Below are 8,191 nucleotides of genomic sequence, written 5' to 3' on the forward strand. Positions count from 1 at the left end.
CACACACACACACACACACACTGTTTATTAGAAATTAAACAGGACATATTGACTCAATCTGGCTAGTTGGTCCCCAGAACAGATTATAATTTACAAAATAGAATCATCATCTATGCCTGTAATTACAGTACTCTGGAAACTAGGGCAGGAGGACCATGATTTTAAATCCAGCCTGGGATACAAAGGAAGGCTCTGTTTCAATAAAAGGAGGAAGGGGAAGGAGGGGAAGGAAGAGAAGAAAGGAAGGAAGGAAGGAAGGGATAGCTCTTCAAATATGAATCTAACCTGTGACCTACTTTTATATGGCCTAAGAATAGCTTTGTATTTTTTAAGCTTAAAAATATTTTTAACTTTTGTGTATTCACAATATGCGTCTGTCTGTGTTGGGTGTGTGCACCTAGCACGGGTGCCGGAGGAGGCCAGAGGCAGTGTATCCTCTGCCTCTAGAGCTCTAGACAGCTGTGAGCAAGGTGGGTGCTGAGAATCCGGCTTGGGTCCTTTGCAAAAGCATGGTTTTCTCCTCATCAACCGAGCCATCTCTCTAGGCCAAGGTCTACATTTTTAAGTGATTGGGTAGAGTGTCAAAAAGAACATTTTCTGATGAGAAATCATATGAAATTCAAATGCCATTGCCCATAATGGTGTAGACACAATCACAGCCATACCCATTATAGTTATTATAGTTAATACTGCATTTTATATTTTCTTTCATCGATACAAAGTTTGTGGAAATCTACATTTTGCTTTGTTACATAAACAGCTGTGTAACATTCTCAGCATTTCTTCAACTCGCTGGTTTTGTTGTTTTATTTTTTGAGACAGGGTCACAATAACTCTACTAGCCTGGAACTCACTATGTAGACTAGACTGGCCTTGAGCTTTCAGAGCTCTGTCTTCATCTGCCTCTGGAGTGCTAAGATGAAAGGTGTAGAGCACCATGCTCAGCTTAAATCAATTTTCTGGGACACTTCTGATACAGACTTCCTCATGGATCCCATGAGGTGAACCAAACCGGAGTCGCTCTCACTAAAGTCCTGAACACTAAACCGGAATTAGGTTGGTGTTTGACCTTCTGAGAAAACAGTAGATAATCCTGACGTAGGCTAGCTCTGGCGGCCAGATAAGGAAGTCCCTCCGCTGTAACCCTCCCTCATAAGGGAAGAAACCTGAAGAAGCCTGGTGTGAACCTCTTTGTTCCCACTCAGTCTACCTTATACAAGTAGGCTCTTCATCCAGGCCCAAAGCAGCTCATGGTTTCTATAGACCAGGTGCTGCCTGATTCACAGATCTTTAGTCAATGCCAGCAAAGTCAACGCCATCTTTAAACTTAATTTGTTGAAGTTTTATTTCTTTTGTTTGGCATTGCTGGGGCCTGAACCCAAGACCTTATGTATGCTAGGCAAACACCCTACCCCATATTCCTAGTAAAATTTTTTCTTTTTCTTTTTCTTTTTTTTTTTCATTTAAAGGGAAAAAAAAGCCTCAGCCACTTTCTATCTGACCTTTTATAGACAAAAGGGGGCCAAGCTTTCCTGTACCTGAAAGCAATTGGTTTGGTTGGTGGAAGGGTACTAAACCAGTATTAAGCATATGAGTCTACAGTTGACCCCCCCCCTCCCCCAGACAACCTCCAGAAGGAACAACTTCTCAGGCCAGTTCCTTCAGTGAGAGAAAAAGAGCCCTGCCTGGGGCAACTGAGTCTGGTTTGAGTTTCTGGAAGAGGCGAGCAAGAAGCACAAGGAAGACAACAGACTAAGTGTTACCATGCCCCCTATCCTGCCTTTCTGCAGACTGAGCAATTCAGACAGTCAGAATATCCTCTGGGGATGGTCAAGAAGCTCAGACCACACACCAGGAGGGAGGGAGGCAGGGAGAGAAGGGGGAAGAATGGAGGGAGGCCAGGGAGGAAGGAAAGGAAGGAGAGAGGAAGAGAAGGAAGGAGGAAGCAGGCTCTGAGGGAGCTAAATGCAGAGAAACATAGATCTGGGGAAGAGGCTGTCTTGCACGAGCAGCTTACGGTGGGCATTTCTGTGGGTACTATGAGCCACGGTCACACCATTTTATAAAACCTCTATTTTGGTTTAAAAAAATTGACAATTCTCAGAACTAAAATAACTCGTATTTCTAGATTCTTACCCTCCCTAACGTACTAACCCTTAGCAAAGGCTGACCATCATTGAACAGTTCGTTTATTGCTCACAAACATTCTTTAACCCGCTGTTCAGCTTATTTCTCTGGCTACTCTAAGCACTGGCCGAACCCCGCCCCCAAGGCCAAAAAAGGGACATCTCCTATCCCCACCTCCTTTTCTGTCCTAGGACTATATCCTTCCATCAAGTCTATGCTACCCCTGTGTCACTGGTTCCTTTGTTTGTCTGTCTTTCCTTCTCCCAAACCTTGCAGTAGGCTCCAGTCTCTGCCCTGTAGCAATCCAGCAGCCCTTGGGCACAGCACAAATTAAACGCCCTCTTATCTTGTTTAAACGCTGGTGGAGATCTAATAGGACAGTGGGGAAGGGGGTCTTCTCTGGCAGTCTTAGCATGAAGAATAGAACCTTCGTTTTTTTTTTTTTTTTTGAGACAGGGTCTCTATAACCCTTCTGGCCTGGAACTCACTATGTAGACTAGACTGGCCTTGAGCTTTCAGAACTCTGTCTTTGTCTACCTCTGGAGTGCTGAGATGAAAGGTGTATGGCACCATGGCCAGTTTAAATAAAATTTCTAGGACACTTCTGATCCAGAGTTCCTCATAGATCCCAATAGGGACACGTTGTAAGGCTCCTGGATTTACCACGTTTATGAAGATCCATCAGTGGTTGCTGCCCAATAGGCAACATGGAACAATCAAGTAACACTGTCGACAAGGTATCCAAAGACCAAGAGAGTGGCTTAGGGTTCTGTCTCTATGAAGCTTAGCCTACGCCTGAGGGCTCTCTAAGACTTTTCTATGCCCTCTCTACATTTTCCTTGTTCCCTGTACCCCAAGGTTCAAAGGCAAGCAGCCTTCCTGTTTGCTCTCCTCTGCTGGCTGCTCCCTTTGTTCCCATTTTCTGATTCTCTGCTCCCCAACCTGCCTTCCTGTTGAGCCCTCAGTGAGCCACCGCCCCATTTCACTTCCCAGATGATACTCCTGTTCTGTGCACGTGGGTTTCCCAATACCCTGCAGACTCTGAAGAATCTATGGCATAGTTCCTCCCTGTCCAAAAAAAAAAAAAAAACCCTTCTTTCCCCTTTCTGGGTTGTAGAACTAAAGAAAAAAGGGGGTGGGGGTGAGGATTACGAGGGCACGGCCCTTCTCGGATTTAACCACGTTCTCAGCTGGTGGCTTTTGTTCTCTCATCTCACTGACTTGTAAGGCCCTCAGGCAGGCACTCTGGCAGCCAGCTCAGTGGTGGGGAGAAGGGCAGCCCTGTGAGGCCTTAATTAGAGCAGGGCCTCAGACCTGGTAAGGGATTTTAGTATGCAGAAGGGAAAGAAATTTCAAACCAGTCATCTGGTAGCAAGGAGCAAGGGTAAAAGAAGGTGTCGTTCTATTGTGTAAAGCACACAACGGAAGCCCCCACCCACCCACCCCATACATTCACAAACACCCAAAGTATTTAGACTGGCATTTAAAAAAAAAACAAAGCAAGCAGTTCTAGAAAACAAACTCCCTCTGCAGGCTTAGCACAGTGAGAGTGGACACAAATACTAGTCTCCATCACAAATACCAGTCTCCAACCCTTAGCAGAACAAGCAGCAGCAGCAGCAGCAGCAGCAAAGATGTCATTAACTGAAAAGATGCAGCAACAGATGCCAGACCTAAGAAGGGTTTCATGATCACTGAGATGTTTTAGGCCACGGTGGTGACATGCTAGGATCACCTAACAAAGGTGAGTGATCTAGCAACTGGGTTCAACTTACCTGCTGCCCCCCAAAGCTTTCTACAGACCTGTCAGACATCAGGCCTCCCCCCAGCCCCCTCCCCCACTGTCAGCGATGCACGACTGCGACGGCGAGAAATCAAGAGCATTTGCCCGCATCACAAATTCAAATTTCTGCATTCGGGGGCTTTTCAACCTAACATCTGCTCGTGAATTTAAAAGTGGCAGCCGTTATTGAGGTCACTTGGCAATGTAGGCAGACCAGCTTGGGAAAGGGTAGACAGGCATACGGTGGCTTATTAGGAGCCAACTCTTCTTAGTAAGGTGATGAGAGAAAAGACACAAAGTCCAAGCGAAGACCTGTCCTTGACATTGGCTGAGCTGCCTGGAAACAGAAGAGTGGACTTCAGGGAACAGTAACAAAGGATTCCTTCTGTACCAGGAACGCTACATAATTGCGCCTGTCCATATCATTATCTAGCCTTCTGTGGGAACCCGACAGAGCCCCATGGGGGCCCTGTCATATTCCATTCTGCCTGGCTGAAAACAGTGTTAGTTCTCTAGAGAATACTCAACAAATATACCAAGATGCGAACCAAATTGCCAAAGTGTCTCTTCCTTCCACCCATGACAGGCAGTTAGGTCTCTACAACAAACAACTAGAACAAGCTTGTCCTGAAGCAGGCTGCTTCACAAAACCAGTGAGGTGTGAGAGGCCAGCCAGACCACCTCTGTCATACTAAATGACCTGCTAAGTTAAGGCTCAGTTTTAGAAAGTGCTTCTAGAACGTTCAGAAGGCTTTTAAGAACCATATGGTGTTTAACTTGTATCTCAGTTCACCTTTGCTTTCTGATCCTCACCGCTGGCCTGACCTGAAGCATGCTGGCTCCTAAGACCTTTCTTAGCCTATTAGGATGATAGAGAAAACAGTTATATCAGTAAAGCCATGACAGAGCCCATGCGCACTGTGCTTTAGGCATTCCAGACCAAGACTGTTGGTTGACCAGTTGACCTTCCCACCATTTTGCCTTTTGGGGGAAAAGAAAAAAAATGAAATGGAAGTCTCAAGTGTCTCGCTGCGAGTTTAAATCCCAGGGTCTGTATGAAAAGCAAACCAAGATATTTCCAGAACATTCCTTGCTCCAAGAGGCCATTACTGAGTTGACGTTGGGTCTCTGCCAGGATTGCATCACTCCTGGAGATGTGATGCCAAGAGTGTCACTCACTTTCCCAGATAGATTCGGGGTGCTTCTGGGGTCAGAGGCACCCATATCTGGTGTCTGACAGGTTGAAACCAGCCACAGGGCCCTGGGCTGCCTTCTCACAGCAGAAGCCTGCCTAAGGCAGGGACAGCCATGAAGCTGTGAAGCCTGGCTCTTGGAAGCAGCAGGGTCCACAAGGGGCTACAGTCTGTGTTTACACACTCGCTGCTGCCCAGTATCGCCTCACCAGATCCTTGCCTGGCTTGATCTTTCTTTACCCTGCCCGTCTTGGCACCAAGGCACCAGTCCCAGGAAGGCTCTCCCAAAACAACCATTTCAAAGGGGGCACTCCCTACAGCACATTGCCCTTGCTTTTTTAACTGTTAGTTTCTCTTCTTCCCGTGTTTTTGAGACAGCGTCACTTGACCAGGCTAGCCTCGAACTCACAATCTGTCCCCAGTGCTGGAACTGAAGGGCATGTACCAGTGCACCCAGCTACTCTTCCTTCTTGTTCATGTGTTTGTTAGTTAGTTGCTTACATGTTTGGTTTTGCCCCTCCCCTACTGCCTACCCTGCCATAGTAAAGACGGGAACATGAGAAGCAAGCTCTGCTCTGTCTTGGTTATTGTGGAATAAGCCCGAAGCCCTGTAGACGGCAGGTACTCAGTAAATGCACCAAGTGTTTATTTAACCTGGGGAAGTTAGCTGTTAGAACAAGTCACGTGGGACCAGAAACTCAAGGGCTTACTCAGCATGATTTAGTAATAAAGAGAAAGGTGCTAGGTTAATTTTTAGATTTTTTCCCCTCCTCCTCACATATAAAAAGGCTGTAAGTCTAAGCTGTGGCCTGGCCACTAGATTAGCTACAGGGGACTCTCAGAAAAGGCCGAGTTAGATTCCCATTGGTGTAATAGCCTTGTGTTCTTACTGAACTAAAGCTTGGGAAAACATTTTTCTATTCCCAAAGAAAAACAAAAGTTGACAATTTTATACTATAAATCATTCAGGCAGAGGAGCCACACGGTTGCCCATTCCGTTTGTTGTCAGAACAAAGCAGTCGTTTGCACATTTTTCCTCTCACGCCTGCTCTGGCCTGCCCAGCGCAAGCACTGCAGCCAAAATGTGTAAATGAGCTAAGCTTACCTAGTCAGTTAAACGGGGAGGAGTCAGTACCATCTCCGCTCATTGCAGCTAATCTAGGAAATCCAATAATAACTGTAAATGGGTAAGTTTAGAAAAGCTTTATGCCCTGGCAAACATCGCACTAAGCGACACACAACAACGCAATAAATAATTCTTCCATTTACTCGTCTGTTTATTGGGGTGATAATGTTGCAGTGTGTTTCCCAACAGTTGTGTTTGGTTTTTCTGGCTCAGTGAATTATATCTGAAATTCTGTTAGGCGTGACTACAAGCAACACAAATGGATAATGTCATTTAAAAGAAAAATCATTAGCTATGAAAATCTACAAGATGACGAAACCATGCTTAAGTTGAACAAAAGGCTAGAGAGCATAGAGTGTGGGCTCTATCAGGCATCCATTCACGCTAGAACGTCACCTGCAGGTCATCCACCGAATCTTGCAGCTAAGATTCAGATTCATTTAAAATGGTTCATTTGTGCTGGCCTATCAAGATGGAGGACATTCTGTTAGAGCCTTTCTGCACAGCAAGTGTTTTAACTACAAATGCCGAGTTCACTCTTTGTCCAGCAGCAAGTGACAATCGGTCCCATCCTTCTGCAATTGTTAATGACGCTGGTCTTAAAATAAATGTCCACCCTAAATCAGGTTTCTGACATTTCCCTGTGGTCTGCAGTCTGATAAATACTATATTCAAAAGGCACTTAGTCATTTTAAGACCAGGGCAAGAAGCAAAATGGCTCCCAAGCAGCCTTTCGGGGTGGGGGTTGGGGGGAAGGTGTTGCAGAAAGAAAGCTCTTCTCCGGCAAGCCCAGGGAACAGAATCGCTAGATGAATCATGTTCTGATATAACTGAGCCACAGAACGATTCCAAAGACAATCATTTAGTTGACCTCAAAACACAATAACAATAAACAGCAAGCACTCTTTAACCCATGAGAGATTTGACCATGCAGCTCCTGCTATAGGGAGTGGAAGAGACTTGCTGGAAACAAACATTTACATATCCAGCTCTGAGGCTCAAATTTCTTCACTTGGGAGCAGCTCCCAGAGGTTTCAGATGTGGCAACAGCTACAGAGACGCTCCCATGAGGGCTCAGGGTGCACTTGTCACGGGGAAGGAAGGCCTGGGTTTGGGTCCAGCTCTATCTACCCTGAGCTGGGAGGTTACCATGGAGGGCTGAGGAAGTTAGAAGCAGGAGGATTTCTGAAGCAGCTTTTGTTTCAGAGGCACAGGTGAGCGCCTGAGAGTGAGAGTCCACCTCTCTCCACAGTCCTTGACCTGCATTCTAGAGTGAATGGTAGGGAAACCTTAATTTAGAACGAACTGAGCACAAAGGGAAGAGAAGGGCTCTCCCAAGCAAGCCTCCGTACAATTGCAGATGGAGCTGATGTGAAGGCTTGAAGACCACATGTAAAAAAAAAAGTCTAAAGCCAGTTCGAATTCTGTAGGAGAGGACACACAACTATAGGGTTCTCACTTGGCATGTGTCTCCTTTTCTAAGACAGCTTTGTGCATATCTATTACTGCATTTTAAAATGTGAGTCAGTTGCCAAGGAAACAGGTTCTGGCCCAGTGTTAATTTGAAACTAAAATATTTTTGAGGGGTTAGGCTGAAAGGAAAGGGCACATGAGATGGTTTTGAAAGATGCCAGGATTGGGCACTTGGAGAGCCACAACTGTATTTCTGCAGTGAGCCGTTCTAGGGGTTCAGCTTCATTTAGTGGAGCTCAATTTCAGCTAGGAGGGCCATGGACACTTAGCCTTTTTCCCTTTAAAAACGATAACTCCCCGTCCCCCTGCTCCATGCACAAACAAATGGTGGATTTATCATTGTATTTGACAAAATATGATTTTGAAAGATTTAATTTTCATCTTTCATATAAAATACAGTTAATGTCCGCGCCTTAGAGATTAACATTTTTGATAGTTCCTTTTGAGCCTATTTACGCTCTTTGAAATTGTCTCCAAAAACCTATTTGA

At 45.5% G+C, this 8,191-nt stretch overlaps 1 protein-coding gene across 1 annotated transcript in view; it reads right to left on the reverse strand.

The window, feature by feature from the left end:
* Zbtb38 (zinc finger and BTB domain containing 38) overlaps positions 1-8,191 on the reverse strand; it is a 48,909-nt gene that overhangs the window by 40,007 nt on the left and 711 nt on the right. The gene's annotated exons all lie outside the window — the stretch shown is intronic.

This window comes from Mus musculus, chromosome 9 (assembly GCF_000001635.26).
Source record: "Mus musculus strain C57BL/6J chromosome 9, GRCm38.p6 C57BL/6J".
In the NCBI taxonomy this organism is placed as follows: Eukaryota; Metazoa; Chordata; class Mammalia; order Rodentia; family Muridae; genus Mus; species Mus musculus.